This window comes from Zootoca vivipara, chromosome 4, assembly GCF_965207765.1.
Source record: "Zootoca vivipara chromosome 4, rZooViv2.hap1.1, whole genome shotgun sequence".
Classification (NCBI taxonomy): Eukaryota; Metazoa; Chordata; class Lepidosauria; order Squamata; family Lacertidae; genus Zootoca; species Zootoca vivipara.
This window is the reverse complement of record NC_142587.1, coordinates 34820995-34839826: the sequence shown is the minus strand read 5'-3', so window position 1 is coordinate 34839826 and position 18832 is coordinate 34820995.

Genomic DNA, 18832 nt, shown 5'->3' with positions numbered 1-18832 from the left:
TTCAACTCTCATCATCCTTGACTGCTTGTCATACTGATTGGGGCTAATGGGACTAGGAGTCTAACGACCTCTGGAGGGCCACACATCCCCCCACTCCAGTTTAGAGGGGGGTGTCTCTCTGTCAGCAAGTAAAGTCTTTACTATGCTTGAAGAACTACTTGACACATTTTGTTTTCCCTGGAAGTATGGCACATGGGAAATGTCAATGTTTGGATTTTCTGAGGTGCTGTACACATGACTCTGTCCCAATACGGCTGTGAAAGTCTACCTAAATGCTACAGTATTCTTTGTGGATATTTTCATCCCAATTCAGGCTGTGTTAACTGTGTGCAAGAATAAAGTGGGGCCCATTGCGGCAACCAAAGCTGGCCCAAGACATTTTGCTGCCTGAGGCAAAGGATGAGGTGGCCTCCACTCCCTTCTATGTACAGAAGCCGATGGAAGACCTTCTTCTCCACCACACCACTAAGTAGCAAGTCTGCTGAAACTGTAGCTGCTTTGTTATGGGAGCACAGCAACACAGACACCAAGCTTTGTGCAGAAATGTATTTGTAGAAAGATGGGGGCATATACATAAACTATGGCCTCAGCTACACTCGTCAATTATATTGTTATAACTGTGTTATAAACATGTAGAGCCAATGGGCTTTTCCCATTAAGAGCATCTTTTTTCTATAGTGCAGGGGTAGCCAACCTTTTTATACCTACCGCCCACTAATGCATCTTTCTTGATGGTAAAATTTCCTTACCGCCCACCAGTGTTTGATGGAAGGAGGATTCAGCTTATGCCGTAGAAACCCCTACCGCCCACCTAGAATCCTGAAATGCCCACTAGTGGGTGGTAGAGACCACGTTGACAACGCCTGCTATAGCGTTTTTAAAATCTGTATAGATCCAGCCTATGCCTACTGTGATTATGTCTGCTGGAATGCTTTGCTTGGCGAAGGTCCTTTCCCAGTGATGCTATGATGCCGCATTGGGAGAGCAGGCAGCTAGATAAGAGAGCTGGCCACCCAACTCACCAGCACAGGTCATCAAGAAGCAGCACTACAGATGTGCAGTGACTTAGGGTAATAAGAATGGCTGTGGGTCAGTGTGGTGTTGTAGAAGGAGGGGCTGGTGCAACTATTCTCACCTCCCCCAGTGTTTACTCCCTGATGTGTCTACCTAGCTCTAATGATAGGACATCCCTTCTTCCTCCAGAGCTTTGCCTAATCTTGGAAAACAAAATGGGGAGGCTGTTTTGGTTCAGTTCTAAGGCGGACAGATTCAGATCGCTAGGAGTGAAAGGGTTGACCCCCTTTCCCCATCACAATTTTTTCCCACTGAGGACTGGCTTGCCCTTCTATTTTCTCTGCAAATGAAAAGTTAGATAATTGCATGCCTCCTGTGCAATTTTCCCGTAATGAGGCAAATACCAGCTTTCAGGAGGGGCACGATTTTTATTGGGGGAAATGCCATTATCCTGACCTGAATCAGGGGTCCCCCGTGGCAGTTACTTCTTAAAATGTGAAGAGGTATAAGATCTGATCTACCTCTGTGAAGAGGTAGAAGATCTGATCACAAATTTATGTCCTTTCTCATAGGGCAGGCAATGAATGCAGGGAACAGGGTTAAATACAGTGGTACCTTGGTTTTCAAACATCTCCATCGAAAGCCGTAAACCCGGAAGTAAATGCTTCCATTTTCAAATATGCCTTAAAAGTCGATCGGCTTCTGCTGAGCGTCTAGATTATTTCCCTCAATTTTCTCTATTAAATTTGCATACCACCCTTTGTGCCTCAGTTTTCGAATGTTTCGAAACTCGAACGGTCTTCCGGAACAGATTACGTTCAAAAACTGAGGTACCACTGTAATCCTTAATACTTCAGATTATGGATTTGTACTGAAATTGTGACAAATTAATCCTAGGTTTGTTTGTTTGTTTTTTTTTAAAAATAAGAATCTGTGGTCCAGAAACAGGGACATCAACAGTGCAATCCATGTCCACTTAGAAGTCCTAGTCATACTGATTTAAATAGGGTTTAATTCTCTGATAAGTGTGTTTATGAATCTGCAATATTATTCCTACATACTAGGGAATAAACCCTACTGGGATTTACTTATTAGTATGCATGGATAGTGCTGTAAGTGTGCTCTATGTATTCATTTTCTGTCATTTTTTGATTTATGGGCAGGGGACTGATTTGTGGGTTGTTGTTTTTTTTAAAAGAAGAGTATTGACAACCCTTTATGCAACGCTGGCTTGTATGGAAGATAGTATTTCTTCTGGGGAAACTTTCAGGAAATTCTTACCAAATGTAATGGTGAACGTTCTGTGTAATCTCTTCATTGTTAAAGTCCTCAGGATGGCTCTAAGCTTCTTTCTATAGAATAGGTATCCTTCTCTGTTAAATTATGTAAGCAATTCCTGTTCACAGTCTATAGAACTTCCCTGACTTTATCCCAGGTAAAACTGTGAAAGAATTGCCTAGAAAGGGAAGCTTTTATAACTATTGTACTAGATCTTCTATAAAGCAAGGATAACCTCTCGAGAACGACCTCCTCCTACTGTTCCTTTCTACATTGCCAACACCTGAAAATTACAGAGATTTACAGCCATTTTTCAGCGCACCTGTTTAGCTATATTTTGGACGATTTCTTAGAGTTGACATTTACATTCTGTGCTTTAATCTTTCATATTCTAAAGACTATTCATCATAATTGACACATTTATTCCAATCCAGCTGGGGGGTGATAGTAGCTGTACTACTCCGTAATGGAATCTACCAGCCAAGGCGTTTCTCATGCAGCCGCAGTGAGAGTCTCTGATCAGTGCCGTTCAGCTAATACAGAGAGAAGTCTTCATTCATTGTTACCTTTCCTCTCCCCTTCCTAAAATCTGATCCTCTCTGTTCAGGGTTTCTAATCAAGGATATGTTAATTTTGCCATAGATCGTGTAGGTTTTGACTGGTGCCAACAGTTGTCCTACCTGTTTTCTTTACTTTGTTTCCACCAGTTATTGCTGTAATACAGTTCCCATCACCACAGACCAATGGCTTTCCTGTCTGGGGCTGATGGGAGTTGGAGTCCAGCAAGATCTGGAGAGTACTGCACTGACCATACTCATTCTAGTCAATAGACTTTAAAATGCTACAGTTTGCATCAATGCATTTCCCTCTCCCACCCCAAGGACTGTACAAATACGACTCCAAAAGATATAATTTATTAACCTTTCTACAATCCTTTCTTTTATAGCAAATGATTAGAATAATCATAATTAGTGAAGTGCAAAGCATCCCCAAATAATTTGAATAATCAATGTCTTGAAATTTGCAGCAGCCCATGAAATATATGAATAATTCAAACTTCACGCCTTGTCTCAAACTCTTCAGATTTAGATAAGATAATGGCACTCTGCTACTCATGATCATCACTTCTGAAATTAGAAGTGCTCTTTGCTTTAAGTGAGTGGGCCATTGTGCCATGTTGCTCGAATCAGTAGTTTCACTGCAAAACAGGAAGCTGTTTCAGAAGGTGCTAATGGTGAGTTATAGATAGGAAGGTGTCACTTTTGTCCCATCCTGGATACTAATGCTGATAAATAAATTGCTCTTCTGGTGATAAGCTTGAAAATCAGCTGTGTGGAAAATGATTTATATTTGCATAATTCAATAGTCTAAAAGCCGTTTTCTTTTATAGATGATCTGTGCTGAGAGCTAGATATGATTCACCTCCTTTTTATATTCATTGAGCCAATACAGTCCCTATACAACAAAGCACCATAATATCAGTTTAATTTTACATAAGCATCAATTGGGTTTTAATACAGCATTGACAACATTCTGTGCATTCTCAGTTAACTGAAGTGGTTCCAGTTTAGGACTGCATTAACTGGATAAATTCAGTGATGCTGTTGACAAAGGTACACATTCATATTCTGCTTCCTTAAGAGGTACCACCTATAGTATTGTAACTAGTGGCCTAATCAAGACCACACACATTCAGTGGTACGAATCTAAAAGGGTTATTTATTTATTTTAGGGGGGAATCAATGTTGAAGAAAATCATAAAACCTAAAAGTGAACCATTTCAATCTATGCAAAACGATTTACAAAACAGAAGACAGGCTCAAGGATCGCTTCAAATAAATAATATATTATTACATAATCAATTGGAGCAACTGAGCAGACAAATATAAGTCGCCCCGTCCCCTTCTCTGAAGGCCTTAGGAAAACTGCAGCATGTCATACATTAGGAAAAAACATTCCTTCCTTTGTTCTCCCTTTGGCTAGCTTGCTTGCTTACCACTTAGCCCAGTAAGTGAGATGTAAGGGAAGTGTACTTGTTAAGTGGGTAGGAGGCAGTGTGGGCTCAAGGGGATGAACTTGGATGGGCTTGAAAATAAGTGATTCTTTCGGGGGGGGGGGTTGAATGTAGTTTGGCTTATTGCTAAGCATGGCTAATGGAAGCTGGCACAGTAATGCCTGACACTTCGCTAATGATAAGACCTCTGACAAGAGAAATCTGTCCTTTTACCAGCATTCCAGAAGGGGAAAGGAAAAGGGGTGGCAGAAAGACAGAGCGAGAGACAGAAGGGGTGGCTCTTGTCACTTTTGGCTCCACCCACCAGCAACATGTAGCCCCTTAGAGATTAGTTCCAAGGCAATGCGGCTCTTAACTGAAAAGGTTTACCTTCTCCTTGACTACACCCATATGAATTTTCCCAAGCCCTGAGATCAGCATCAAGGACCTTTCTCACTCATTTGGCAATGAAGTTCTCCAAGACCAGGAGACACTACAGACAGGGTCTTCTCACTGCTTGCTCCTAATCTGTGGAAATCCCTTCCAAGGGGTGCACAGTTGATCCCATCCATTTTGGACTTCAAAAGAGTGTTCAAGACAAATCTCTTTTGAATATCATTCAACTGAATCACCTTAAGCCACAGGTCAGCAAACTTTTTTAGGAGAGGGCTGGTTCACTGCCCCTCAGACCTTGTGGTGGGCCGGACTGCACACACACACACGGCAGAGGGGGGCTTCTCCCTCTTTCCTCCAGGCCCTCTCCTTCCCCTGCTTTCCTACCTCCTCCACCTCTTTGCCTGCGGTTGGGAGCCAGCGGCAGTGGCGGCGCCTCTCCTTTCCAGGCCAGCTTCCTGGGTGCCAGGCACAGGGCCAGCAGATGCGCCAAGCTCCAGCCGAAGCCCTGCAATGCGCCCATCACGATGCCCACAGCACGGCCATGGATGGAGAGGCTGGCGGGCAGGTGGCGAGTCTGGGCCATGAGGCTTTGGACTGGCTAACACCAGGAGGAGGGAGGAGATGCTGCCGTGGTGTGTGTGTGGGGGGAATGGTGCCCCAAAAAAATTGCAGGAAAAAAAGGCGCAGCCCGGACGATCACGCCGATTCAAGCGGCAATTCTAGAACTATCTGCATGCTGGATCTAGAGGGCAATTGGGCTTGATCCGGCCCACAGGCCTTAGTTTGCTGACCCATGTCTTAACCATTAGGATACTGGATTATTGCCTTTTAGACTTCTAATTCTCTTGGCTTGAACTGTTTTCTTTAAAAAAAATTGCTGTAGGTACAGTCAGTTGTTTGGCATTTTGAAAAATGATTTTAAGTCATGGTTCATTATTGAAATTGTTATGTTGTGTTTCATATTTGTTGTAAGCTGTGTTGAGAGGACTATGTCCTGGACCTAAATAGTCTAAGGTGACCTAAATATATATTTTTTTAAAAAAAAATGAATAGAAAGAAGAAAGATTTGCTTGTTGTGACTCTGCTGGACCTTATAGCAGCATATGATGCTTCTGCTGAAATCTTTTCTACATTTTTTTTTAAATTGCTCCCTACAAGACAGGATTTTGTTGTTCTGCATCACTTCCAGGGCCCTTTAGAACTTCTTTATGATTTTGATGTGTGCAGGGTTAAGCTAACCTTAGCATTGTAGTGTGGCAGAGTGTTATGAAGCATTTTTACAACACTTTTCTTTTGTTTCAGCATTTTTACAACATGCTGCAGTCTCCTCAGGTGGTTGCACTTCCTGATCTAATAAAAAGCCCCACGAGAGGACTCGCCTACTGATATCTTCTCTTAATTTAAAGAAGCTGGTTACCAAGTGCCTGAGATCTGTGTGCCCACTGGTTTTGCTTTTAAGGAAATTTCTCCCTTTTAACTTCTAGGAAAAGTATATTTTTCTGCATTTACTTCTTTAAAAGTAAAAGAAGACTTCACTATTTTTGAATGCCAATTTACAGCTGCTAGGAATGTAGCAAATGAGCCTGTGCTTCCCAAGCTTGAAGAGAAGTTCAGAAGGAAACAAGGGAAGGCTGTAAAATGAAGGGTGATTTGTAAAAAGAAGATGTACTTGCAGACTTTTAGCCACCTCTTAAAGAAGGTAAGCAGACCCCCACACAAAAATCCCCTTTACACCCACTCATAAGAACTTCACAGACATTGTCTCTTCTCAGAAATTCATGCGATTTCTTTTTGTGTTAACTGATGGGTAATGGCAAGAGGGGAAAATGAAGAAGAAATATTAGACAGCACTATTTGATGCAAATGACCACAGTCAATGCTTTGATTATTGAAGGACATTACATTAGTTCTTCCATTCAAAGGCTTGAATATTACACACAAAATTGGAGTCAGTCATTAGTGATGAATAGGCACCAAATGACTTGAACAGGGCTAACAAAAAAGACAATTCAGAGTTTGGAAAAGAAATAATATGTGCAATCATTCCTACAGATGCAGATTTCATATTAGCATTATTGACCAATTTAAGGAAAAACTATGCATGCCCAAGACGTCAAAACTTCGTATAGTCAAATGTATTTAAGGGACGATCTTTGTGTATTTAAAAAGCTGTTTCTACCAGCAACCCCTTTCATGTTTTCTGAGCTCTGACATTTGAATGTTGCATTATTGGGTAGATTTATTATTTTAATCAAAGCAAGCAAGCATTGATCGATAAATGGAACCTTTTTGCATTAATAATAATTGATCTCATATAACAAAACATGCATCTTCCTAGCCCTCCTAATGCTAACATTTTCTTTTCATGCATAGCAAAAAGCAAATTAAGTAATTTTGCTGCAGTTAAAATGAAGATTGAAATGGATAGGTGTATTAGGGCGTTTTGTTTGGTTTTTTTTTTAAAGCCTATCTACGGTATCATTTTTGTCTATTTAAAGAACAGGATAATGTTCTATCAAAATGGTTTGACTTTGCCCTCCTTGTGGCATAGTTGAATACTACTTTACCATTCTAAATTGTATTGAGAGTTGTTGTTGTTGTTTAGTCGTTTAGTCGTGTCCGACTTTTCGTGACCCCATGGACCATAGCACGCCAGGCACTCCTGTCTTCCACTGCCCCCCGCAGTTTGGTCAGACTCATGTTCGTAGCTTCGAGAACACTGTCCAACCATCTCATCCTCTGTCGCCCCCTTCTCCTAGTGCCCTCAATCTTTCCCAACATCAGGGTCTTTTCCAAGGATTCTTCTCTTCTCATGAGGTGGCCAAAGTATTGGAGCCTCAGCTTCACGATCTGTCCTTCCAGGGAGCACTCAGGGCTGATTTCCTTAAGAATGGATAGGTTTGATCCTCTTGCAGTCCATGGGACTCTCAAGAGTCTCCTCCAGCACCATAATTCAACCCACCATAATTGAGAGTAGACCCACTTAAATTGATGGACCCAACTTAGGTTTATTTATTTCAGTGAATCTACTCTGAGTAAAACTTAACTGAACCTCAGCTATTGAAATCTGCCTTATACCAAGTCCTTGTATACTGGTCCATCTAGTTCAGTGTTCTCTATGCTAACTGGCAGTGGCTTGGCAGGATTTCAGACCAAGTTATCTCCCAGCCATACCTGGGGATACTTTTGCATGCAATGGAGATGCTCAATCAGTCAGCTATGACCCCATCCCCAGGGAAACATCATGGTAAATATGAGGTATGGTTAAGTTTATTAGCAGTTTAGTAAAATGTATTTGGGTGTGAGCATAAAAAGTAGCATATCAAACACTTGTAGGAAAACAGAGCATCACAGTGTAGAAGGCTGGTGAAACAGAACCAAGATTAGTAATCTGGGAAATCTAGCAACTATGTAGCAAAGTAAATTCAGCAAAAAAATACTACAAATCACTAGCTTCATGGGGGGATTTCCTAAAGGGGGATGGCATGAGCTCAAAGGAAACATTATTTGATTTGGTGGTGAAATACGACATTACAGACATATAGTAAGGCAGCAGGGGCTACATTTTCATTATGTCTGCTTACTTGATGCCCACACAATAGTACTTTAGTTGAGTTCAACTATAGTTCATGCAGCACTGTAAAAATCACAGGGAAGAAAATCCAATCATCACAAAAGAGGAAGACTGTTAGCAGATCTGTCATTAGATATGTGAATGATGGCACAATATCCATTCATAAACTTGAAGCACTCAGAAGCTTTTTAGTTTTTATTTCATCTTGAGTTTAAGCATCGAGTTTAAGACTCCCAGAAATGGAAGGCATTAGGACAGGTGGGGAAAACCTTTGGTCCCCCCCCCGAAGCTTCCTGGGTTTTGGGAAGGAGAGACCAGGGGAACATTTAGGGGACTAGCTTAGTCCCCCTGGTCCACTCACCACACATCACTGGTTTGTGTATTGTTTTGGAAAGTGCAAGAAAGGTAGTTCCAACGTTCAATGTGAAGTGAATTTGATTTCTTCCGCCATCCCTATCTGTCACTGATACTTTTGTCCTGATATTGTTAAAACATACAGGAGCACCTTTAATGCAACCAATGTGTATTCATGTTCTTTAATTAAAAAGGTAATATTTATGCTACTGGAACCAATTGTATCAAGTTAATTTACAGTGGAGTTTGTAGCTGTGTTTGCACTGGATCAAGTGAACTATGAAATAACTTTTTAAGGTTATAGCACATCAGGGGTTTTTTATATATACCATCACAGCAGTTTAACCATCCATTGAGATCTGTTCCAGAACAATTTCTATTGCAGTGAGCCTCGGCTTCTTTATTATGTTGTTGGATACAAACCATGTGTGTACCTAATGCAGAAAAAATACTGAGCAGGAGATAAATAGATATTTCACATGCCAACATTTCAGTAATGCTGGGCATGTTTCACGACCTGATGTAAGGTGAAAGTGGTGGAGATGAGGCAGCAAATGGGGTGAAGCTGTAGATCAGTAGTAGATGGCGTGATTTACCTGCAGAAAGATTCAACTTTGATTATTGGCGTCTTTCATTAAAGCCCCTTGGGTTGGTGGTCTGAGAAAGATGCCTGGTCCCACAGAGAGCTGTGACAAGTCTAAGTAGGCAATAACCTGGTCAGTGATAGGTATGGGCTAGCCTTTAAGACAGGGCCCATGCCCATTCAGCAAAACAGGAGGGCCTTCAGATACAGCAGGATTTACCACACATTACTATATAAAGTAGTATATAGCGGGTGGTGCTGTGGGTTAAACCACAGAGCCAAGGGCTTGCCAATCAGAAGGTTGGCGGTTCGAATCCCTGCAATGGGGTGAGCTCCCGTTGCCCGGTCCCAGCTCCTGCCATCCTAGCAGTTCGAAAGCATGTCAAAGTGCAAGTAGATAAATAGGTACTGCTACAGCAGGAAGGTAAACGGCGTTTCCGTGTGCTGTTCTGGTTCGCCAGAAGCGGCTTTGTCATGCTGGCCACATGACCTGGAAGCTGTATGCTGGCTCCCTCGGCCAATAACACGAGATGAGCGCCACAACCCCAGAGTTGTTCACGACTGGACCTAATAGTCAAAGGTCCCTTTACCTTTACTATATAAAGGGCCTCTCTCTCCCCATAATACCTTTAAGCACAGAGTCTAAAATTGCCTGTCTGCACCACTGAAGTGCATTGATGGACCAATGAACTGGTTTATTATAAAGCAGCTTCATATATGCTCAATTCAATAAAATCTAGAACTGGGTGGAATCCAAACACTTCTGTATTTTAGAATTTCTGTTTTTTTGGAAGCCGCCCAGAGTGGCTGGGGGAACCCGGCCAGATGGGTGGGGTATAAATAATAAATTATTATTATTATTATTATTATTATTATTATTATTATTATTATTATTTACCAGAACTGTGGAGCAGGAATGCTGAGCTTTCAAACACCACAGGTCTTTCTTATATGCAGTTCAAGTAACTTGCAAAACACCAAATGTGAGCGAAATCTTCCACTAGGTATTTGTATTGCTGCATTCAGAACTACTTCTGCATTTTCTTGCTGGGCAGCTTTGCTCCATTAATTATTGTGAGATGCAGATAATGAACAGGAAATGCCATGTATCTATCCCACCAATATTCCCTAGTATTCCACATAAAAAGACCTTTGGGTAAATTCCTCATACTTTCCCTTGACAAAATGGGTTCCAGATAAGCAACAATCTGGAAACCTAGCCTGTATCTTACCATAGCCTGACTGCTCTTTTGGCACATGTTAGCTAAGCGGTTAATGAAATTGGCTTGGCAGTAGCCCTCCGCTGGATGCATTTCAGACACGGGAAAGCATCATCTGATATTCTGAATTGGTGGTAGCAAATCAAACAGGCATCACTGGCATGGGGCAGCTTGCTCATTCCTGATCTCTCCTTGGCACATTACAATACGGATGAGCTAGATTACTTTGTAGGGGATTGATATAAAACATGGACGTAGTTCAGTCAATGCATGCAAGATCTTGCCTTTGGAAAGGATATCAGACTAGATTATATCTGGAACTCTTTCAATCATGTGTTTCTCAGACATTGCAGGGAATCCAAAACAAGAAAACAAGTGAAATGAGATAGCATGGGGAGCGGCGGTCCTTGAGATAATTTATCTTGAATCAATATTTGTTACATAAGATAAAATCTATAAAACATAGTTTTCTTTATCATACTCTGGCTTTTGGAAGATAAAAGGTAAAAGTTGTAGCTGGTGTTAATCTTACTCAGAGTAGATCCATTGAGATTAATGAACTGAATAAGACTAGTGCTGCATACATTCTACAATGTAAAACAATAATCCATATTTTTTTGGGGGGGGGACAGCAGTGCTAAAGCAAGTAAGATGGATTTACAAAAGGCAAGTAGGATTATAATTATTGTTAATAATAATATACAGTGGTACCTCAGGTTAAGAACTTAATTCATTGTGGAGGTCCCTTCTTAACCTGAAACTGTTCTTAACCTGATGTACCACTTTAGCTAATGGGGCCTCCCGCTGCTGCCACGCCGCCGGAGCATGATTTCTGTTCTCATCCTGAAGCAAAGTTCTTAACCCGAGGTACTATTTTTGGGTTAGCGGAGTCTGTAACATGAACTGTCTGTAACATGAAGTGTCTGTAACCTGAGGTACCACTGTATTATTATAGCTTAAGGATGATGGAATAAAACTGTTTTTACTTGGCACCTAAACATAATTAAGGAAAATATTAACCAGATCTCCCAGAGGAAGAAGGCTCCATAGACCATTCAAGAGTCCCACAGTTTAAAATATGTAACTCTAATCATCACTCCAGCTTTCTTGGCTTGACCTATAGTCAAATGGTGTAGCACTGGGGCAAGGAGTGATGGACAGATATTGTCAGATGCCTGGTAGATCAACTGGCAAAGGGAAGAAGGTATGGTTCGTTTGCTTTAATATGTTTGGGAAATATCTCTCTTTACTCAGTAGTGGCGCCTGCCCTGTGGAATACCCTCCCATAAGATGTCAAAGAAATAAATAACTATCTGACTTTTAGAAGACATCTGAAGGCGGCCCTGTTTAGGGTAGCTTTAAAAATTTGATTAATTGTTGTATTTTAATATTTTGTTGGAAGCCGCCCAGAGTGGCTGGGGAAATCCAGCCAGATGGGTGGGGTATAAATAATAAATTAATTTTAATTTTTTAAAAATACTCGGTGTATTTCAAAGCATACAGTTTAACCGGAGAGTCATTATGCCAAGGGTATTTACTATGCCACATAGTCAAGATTTGTCTTTGAATCTGATAAGGGCAAGAATTTCCCTGAAGGAAATTTTAAAATGACTCAGTTTCTTTCAAAGAGGCAGCATGAGCAGAGAAATATAGGTCAAGGGAGAAGGCTGGAAATAGTTTGGAACTATTCCCAAGGTTGTCTGACAACAGCTAACCCTTCTGCTTTCCTGCACTTGGCTTGATCCTCAAGGGCTTTGGCTTTGACTGCAACCCTAAAACAGTAATGTTCAGCCTTCTTCAGTGGGTCAACAGAAAGTCTGTGCACTGCTTAGGTCTTGCTTCAGTGAGACACAAGCCTGGCATTTTCACTGTGAAGAGCAGGGAAGGGAAGTGCTGTTCCTAGATCTTCCAACCCAGAGCTGGTTTCCGTTATATTCCAGGTGCAAACTGTGCAGTCTTTCTTGGAAGTGTACCTCATAAAGCACATTGAAATTTGTTTCCAGGATAACCTCAAACCAAACATCACAGCACTAAACATGCATATGAATAGGTGCCAAGAGTTTCTGGGGACACTAATAGGCTTACTTCTGATAATATGTCCCTCTTTCAAGACAGAACATAGATGGATTCTCTCAGCATGAAAACCTTTACACGTCTTCACTAAAATGCCCCTTTCTCCAGGAACCCATTATCTGTACCTAATGCAAATTAGCATAATATATTTTACTCTGATCCTCTTATCTGTGTTAATGCTGCATTAAAACATTCCACTTCTGTGCTTGTTTCCTCAGACATGAACAAACAAAAAAGGAAAAGCACAAAAGGTGTTTCAATAACTATCAGTAGAGGATGCCTGAAGGTGTTCAATCTAGCATGGAAACCTAAACTAATAGTCTACATAGGGGCCAGGGAGGGAGTATCACCTGATTCTTTGGTTGTTGTTGTTGTTGTTGTTGTTGTTGTTGTTGTTGTTGTTGTTGTTGTTGTTATAGCCTGCCTTTCTGGTCTTGTTGGTCTTCCTGCATTTTCTTTCTTTGGCCAACAGTCAAAGTTGGCAAAGAGGTTGACCATCCCTAGGTTTGGGATTCAGGAGGCTCCCCTGTGTGCCAGAGAGCTATGCAAAGGACCAGGCAGAGTTATGTTGCGGAATCATGGATGGGGGACTATTAAGGGAAGTTATGGAAGTGGGGAAGGGTAATCTGTATTAGGATTCTCAAGTGGAAAGGACTGTAATGTGAGTCAGAGAGCAGCAGAGACTCACAAGTAATGGGGACCAGTAAACAAGTCCTAGTATTAAGTAGGAATACTGCAGGATCAGGGATGTGATGGCCTTTCAGATGTTGGACTCTCTTGCAACCAGCATAGCCATATGCTATGATGTAGAAATGTGGTGAGATGAATTTAAGATGGGGGGGGCAGGCGGGAATGGAAACTGAGGGAAAGCAGAATTGACAAATTTGTCCATCCCCAGTTCAAGCAGACTGAAGCAGGCTTCTGATTTCCTTTTTTTTAATTAATCCTGCTAGCAATAAATTGTTACGTCGCATGTAAAATTTTAAGATAATAAAAGGGATAAACATATGCAGGAAGGAAACAATTGGACATGCCACATATTAGATCACAAAGTGTCTACAGAGATCACAAACATTACGGCAGGTAGAGAAAAAAACCCTGATTCCAAAAGGCCTTATTTCACTCCTGCAGTGGCTTTTCTGCTTTCTTTTCATTCCCTGATAATATCAAGTCCAGATGCCTGTGGCTCCTGTTTGTTAATCATATCGAGAACTGCCTCAGAGGCAAAAATGAGTGTTAAAAACACAGAGCAGTTTCCCTTTCTGTCTTCCACCCCCTCTGGGCTGTCCTCTTGGTGAAGCTTCGACTGGGGAAAGTTTCATTTCTTTCAGAGTATGTACATCAGATAAAATTCAGTCCCTGGCAATAATGTCTGCTACTGCTTCGTTCTAAAGCCTCAGAAGAAGAAAATCTCAGTTATCTGAATGAACAGAGCTTTTGTTGTTTCTGCTTTTAAATTTGATACCTTGACTTCATGCACAGACAAGAAAAGCATTTTCCCAAGGCAGAAATCTACTCCCCCCCCCCTTCAATGAAACAAAGCAAAGCAAGGGGCAAGACACAAATGTTATGAACACTATTCAGGCTGATTTTCCCTTCTGATCCTTATCACATCACAATAAAGGTTAAGCTTTTCATCTCTTCCTGAGCTATTTATGTTACTTTTAAAGATCCATATAGAGACGTTCTATCCATATTTCATTCAGAACAAATTCCCACTTGCTTTTCAGAAACGCTTCCCTCTGTGTGTGTGTATGTGTGTGTTTATATTCATATCTTGTACAGAAAATCCCTTAATCTTTTTTCAAGGGCATCCTAGGACAGCACTACAGATGAGCCAAAAGCTAGTTTTTTTCAAGGCAGTTGAGGACTATTTATTTTTTAAAAAAAACAACAACAGCAGTCACATATGCACATATTTGCATATGCATATACAAATACTTGTGTTTGCTGTGTGTTTCTAAGAAATGTATGTGGAGAGAGCTCTATAAGCTGATATTTTAAACAAAAAGATAAAGCTTTGGGTGAATGGTAAACATTTGCTGCATAAACACTATACATTTGAAGTACCAGCAAACTTTAGTTTTTCCCGTTCATGCTCTATTTCATTGCCCGGAGTAAGTGCAAAGGATCTTGGGGCATAAAGGCATCACATCACAGATTCTACTTCATTAGTTGTTAGTGGAGGAAAGTGAAGGACATGATTCAGATTGCTGTTTCTGGTGGAAATCCATGGCTCTTATAATGTGTAATCCAGAAGCAAAGAGTATAGTCCCCATCAGATGTTGTTGGACATCCATGTTTGCCATGTTTTGGGGGGCAGATGCGAGAAGGAGTCCATCAACATTTAGACAACACCACATTGACTACTTGCCATGTAGCCTATCCTCAGCCTATGGCTGTCCTCTTTCTTCCTCCATGTAGTCATGCTTTGGAAGAAGCAGGAGGACCTTACAAATCATTGTGAGATGTGCAGATAAGACAATAATGGTTGAGTAGGATAGTTATCATGAATCCATTAAGTCAAGGTGAGAATGGTGGTGAATCCCCTTCTCTGGTACTATAAAATGAGGCTTTTCTATGGTGCTTGCTATGCAGAAGTGCCAATACAATTCTTTCTGATTTCTGTTAGGCAAATGCTTCCAAATCAGTGCAGATATTTTTATCAGCTCAGCCAACTGTCAGCTAAATAAAGCACATTATGTAATGTGACGTTAGAGCACTGAAGGCAGCCAGCAGCTACGTTGCTTCTGGAATTCACAGCAGATGCACAAGAACAAAATACTGCTCTTGGAATCAAGATGAAATAAGTAGAAAAGCCATTTTAATGTACTGCTCCACAAGCAATATTGACTGTATATTAAGGACAAGGGACTGGGGATCTGAGAGCCAAACACAGCACCCCAAATATTTCTGTCTTTCCCTTTTATAACTCTGTATCCCATGGATGCCACATTCATGCACACATTTAGAGCTGAGCAAATGTGGCTCTCCCAGACCTGATACATGTTGTATATTTGGGGAGGGGCATTTCAATGATTGTGGGAGGTGAGCAACATTTGTTCCCAAAAAATTGTGCTCCTGCCCCCCCCCCAATTATGGACAGTGTTGATTCCCCCCCCCTTTTTATATAATGTTCTTCTTGTAGTGCAACAGATACTGGCAGCAGCAATGTTCTTGGTACTAGCAGTTCTTTGTGGTGAACTGCTGGCCACATGACCCGGAAGCTGTCTGCGGACAAACGCCGGCTCCCTCGGCCTATAGAGCGAGATGAGCGCTGCAACCCCAGCAAAAGTAGGGAGAATGCAAAGAGTTAATAGCTGTAGGGAGGGCCACCCAGAGGCAGAAGTGGGGAGTGGGGGATCCTGGTTGTTATTTCTGTTCTGGATAAATGGCTGCTTGATTATAGAGGTGTGTATTAAAATAAACGAATAGCATTAGTCTGCTGTTATTAGAAGCTGGATGACTTTTTATAGGCTTCTCTTGGTTGCCACCTGCCAGCAGCTGCCACCTTCAACCTCACAAGCTGCAGAGGGCTATGGCTCAGTAGTAAAGTATGCAAAAGGTCTCAAGTTCAATTCCTGGCTTCTCTAGGTAGGGTAGTGTCACGGTGGCCGGAGTGGACTACTTCAGAGTAACGACGCTACGCAGCTCTGCATTTTATTCTTTTATTGGTGCTGCGTATTTACAGTGCTCAAGTCATTGCTATTTACACGGAGTGATGTGGTCAGTCGGTTTCAGAACCTCCTAATGGCTTTTGGCGCGTCTTTCTCCAACACAAAAGCTTTGGCAGACCCATCCTCTTGCCCCTCCTCTTCCTGCGTAATTCTGGAGTTGGGGGGATGGGTCTTCCCCCCTTGCTTGCCCCTTCCTGTCCCACCTGGGACCCTGGCTCCTCTACCTTGCCTGAGCCTCGGACACGACTTCCTGCTTCCCCACTGGAATCGGAACTCTCCCTGCTTTCCCCTTTGCTCGGGGACGGGCTTGAACTCAGGAGGGGAGGGACTTCGCGATATCCCCTGTCCCTCACATCCACCCCCCTCCCAAGCTCTCCTTCACCCCTCCCCAGGCCCCCCCCATGTGTCGGTGACGACTGGAAGCCTAAGAACTCAGTGCTCTCCGAGCCCGTTGGTGTGAACACCTCCCCCCAGTCCTGCGAGCCCCCCCCTTCCGCCTGGGAGGACGGGAATCCCAAAAAGTCCGTGGCTTCAGAGCTGGTGGGGGTAAAAACGTTCTGCCAATCTGCTCCTTCCTCTGACTGGGTGGATCTCGGTGACACCCATACCTCATCCTCTGGTTCCTCAAACTCCGCTTCCCAGCGCCATGGTGAGCTGCTCTCCCGTGCCTCCTCCTCCTCCCCCTCCCTTTCCATGTGCCAGGGCTTGGGTCTGTGGGGAAAGAGGGCGTGAAATTCTTCCACCAAGAATTCCTCCTGTATCTGAGTGGCTGGGACCCATTCATTTTGGGACGGTGGAGCATCCTCCCATGCCATGAGGTACTCCAGTCCCCCCACCCCCCACCTTGAATCCAGGATGGCCGTGGCCTCATTGAGTTGCTCCCTGCCTTCCCTCTCCCCCCCTCCCTCGGGGGTTTGTTCGCTGTCTCGGAGCCTGCTGCTTTCCCTGTATGGCGACAGCAGCGATCTATGAAACACTGGATGCACCCTCATGTCCTCTGGCAGTGCCAGCCTGTATGCCACCGGGTTGACCTGTTGCGTGACCGTGAAGGGGCCCAGCCTTTTGGGTGCCAGCTTTTTGCACCTCCCTCTGGTGGGAAGGCCCTCCGAGGACAACCACACCTTGTCCCCCACCCTGATGACCTCCCCTTGTCGCCTGTGGCGATCTGCCCCCTTTTTGTACGCTTCCTTGGCCCTCTCCAAGTGTTCTCTGAGCTGCTGGTGCACCGTCTCCAGTTCCTCTGCCCAATCCTCAGCCTGTGGGCCCTCCTCCTCCTCCTCCCCCTCCCTCTCTGGGAAAGATCTGAGGTCGCGCCCGTAATTGGCCTTAAAGGGCGACACCCCTGTGGAGACGTGCACTGCATTGTTGTAGGCAAATTCTGCTAGTGGCAGGCGATCCACCCAGTCCGTTTGCCTCTGGCTGACGTAGCATCTCAGGTACTGCTGCAGAATGGCGTTGACCCTCTCCGCTTGTCCGTTGGTCTGCGGGTGTCTAGCCGTCGACAAGCTGACCTCCACCTGCAGGAGGTTCATGAGCCGCCGCCAGAACCTGGAAACAAATTGGCGGCCACGATCCGAAATAACCCTTAAAGGTAATCCATGCAGTCTGAAAACGTGATCAACAAACAGTTTGGCTGTCTCTTCTGCAGAGACTGCCCTGGCACACGGTATAAAGTGGCACATTTTGGACATGAGGTCCACCACCACCAACACTGCGGTCTTGCCCCTGGACGACGGCAGGTCTGTGATGAAGTCCATGGACACTACTTCCCACGGCCTGTGTGGCGTGGCTAAGGGCTCCAGCAACCCTGGTGGCGCTGCTCTGACCACCTTTGCCCGCTGGCAGGTGTCACAGCCCCGTACATAGTCTCGAACATCTTCCCTCACCCCTGGCCACCAGAAGTGTCTCATGACTAGGTGAGTGGTCTTGTCCCTTCCAAAATGCCCCGCCGTTGGGTTGTCGTGCATCTGTTTGAGGACCGTACGTCTGAGCTGGGTGGTGGGCAGGTACAGTGCACCCTTGTAGAAAAGCAGCCCTCTGCGGTCTGCAAAGTCTTTTGCCTGCTCCCTCCCCCCTCTCAGTTCTCTGAAGATGCGGTTGGCAAATTCATCCGCTGCCGTCAGTGCTGTGAGTTCTGCCTCGCTCACCACTGCTGCTCCGCAGGACCATGCCGACGGGGGGAAAATGTGCCTTGGGGCTGGTGGCGCCTCCTCCTCCATGTACTCTGGCTTGCGGGAGAGGGCATCCGCCCTGACGTTCTGCTCTCCCGGGATGTAGTGTATGGAGAAGTTGAAGTTCGAGAAGAACTCTGCCCACCGTATCTGCCGCTGGTTGAGCACCCTGGCAGTTCTCCAGAACTCCAGGTTCTTGTGGTCTGTGCACACCTGGATGGGGTGCTTGGCGCCCACCAGGAAGTGTCTCCAGTGCTGGAACGCCGCGTGGATCGCCAGAAGTTCCCGATCAAAAACTGTGTAGTTCCGCTCTGGCTGGGTCAACTTCCTGGAGAAGAAGGCACAGGGTCTCCACTCTCTGTTGGTGTCCAGTTGCAACAAAATGGCGCCCACAGCTTTGTCAGAGGCATCTGTCTCAATGCGTAGGGGCGCGTCCTGAACCACGTGGAACAGGTTCTGGTCTGAGGCGAACACCCTCTTGAGGCTTTCGAACGCTGCT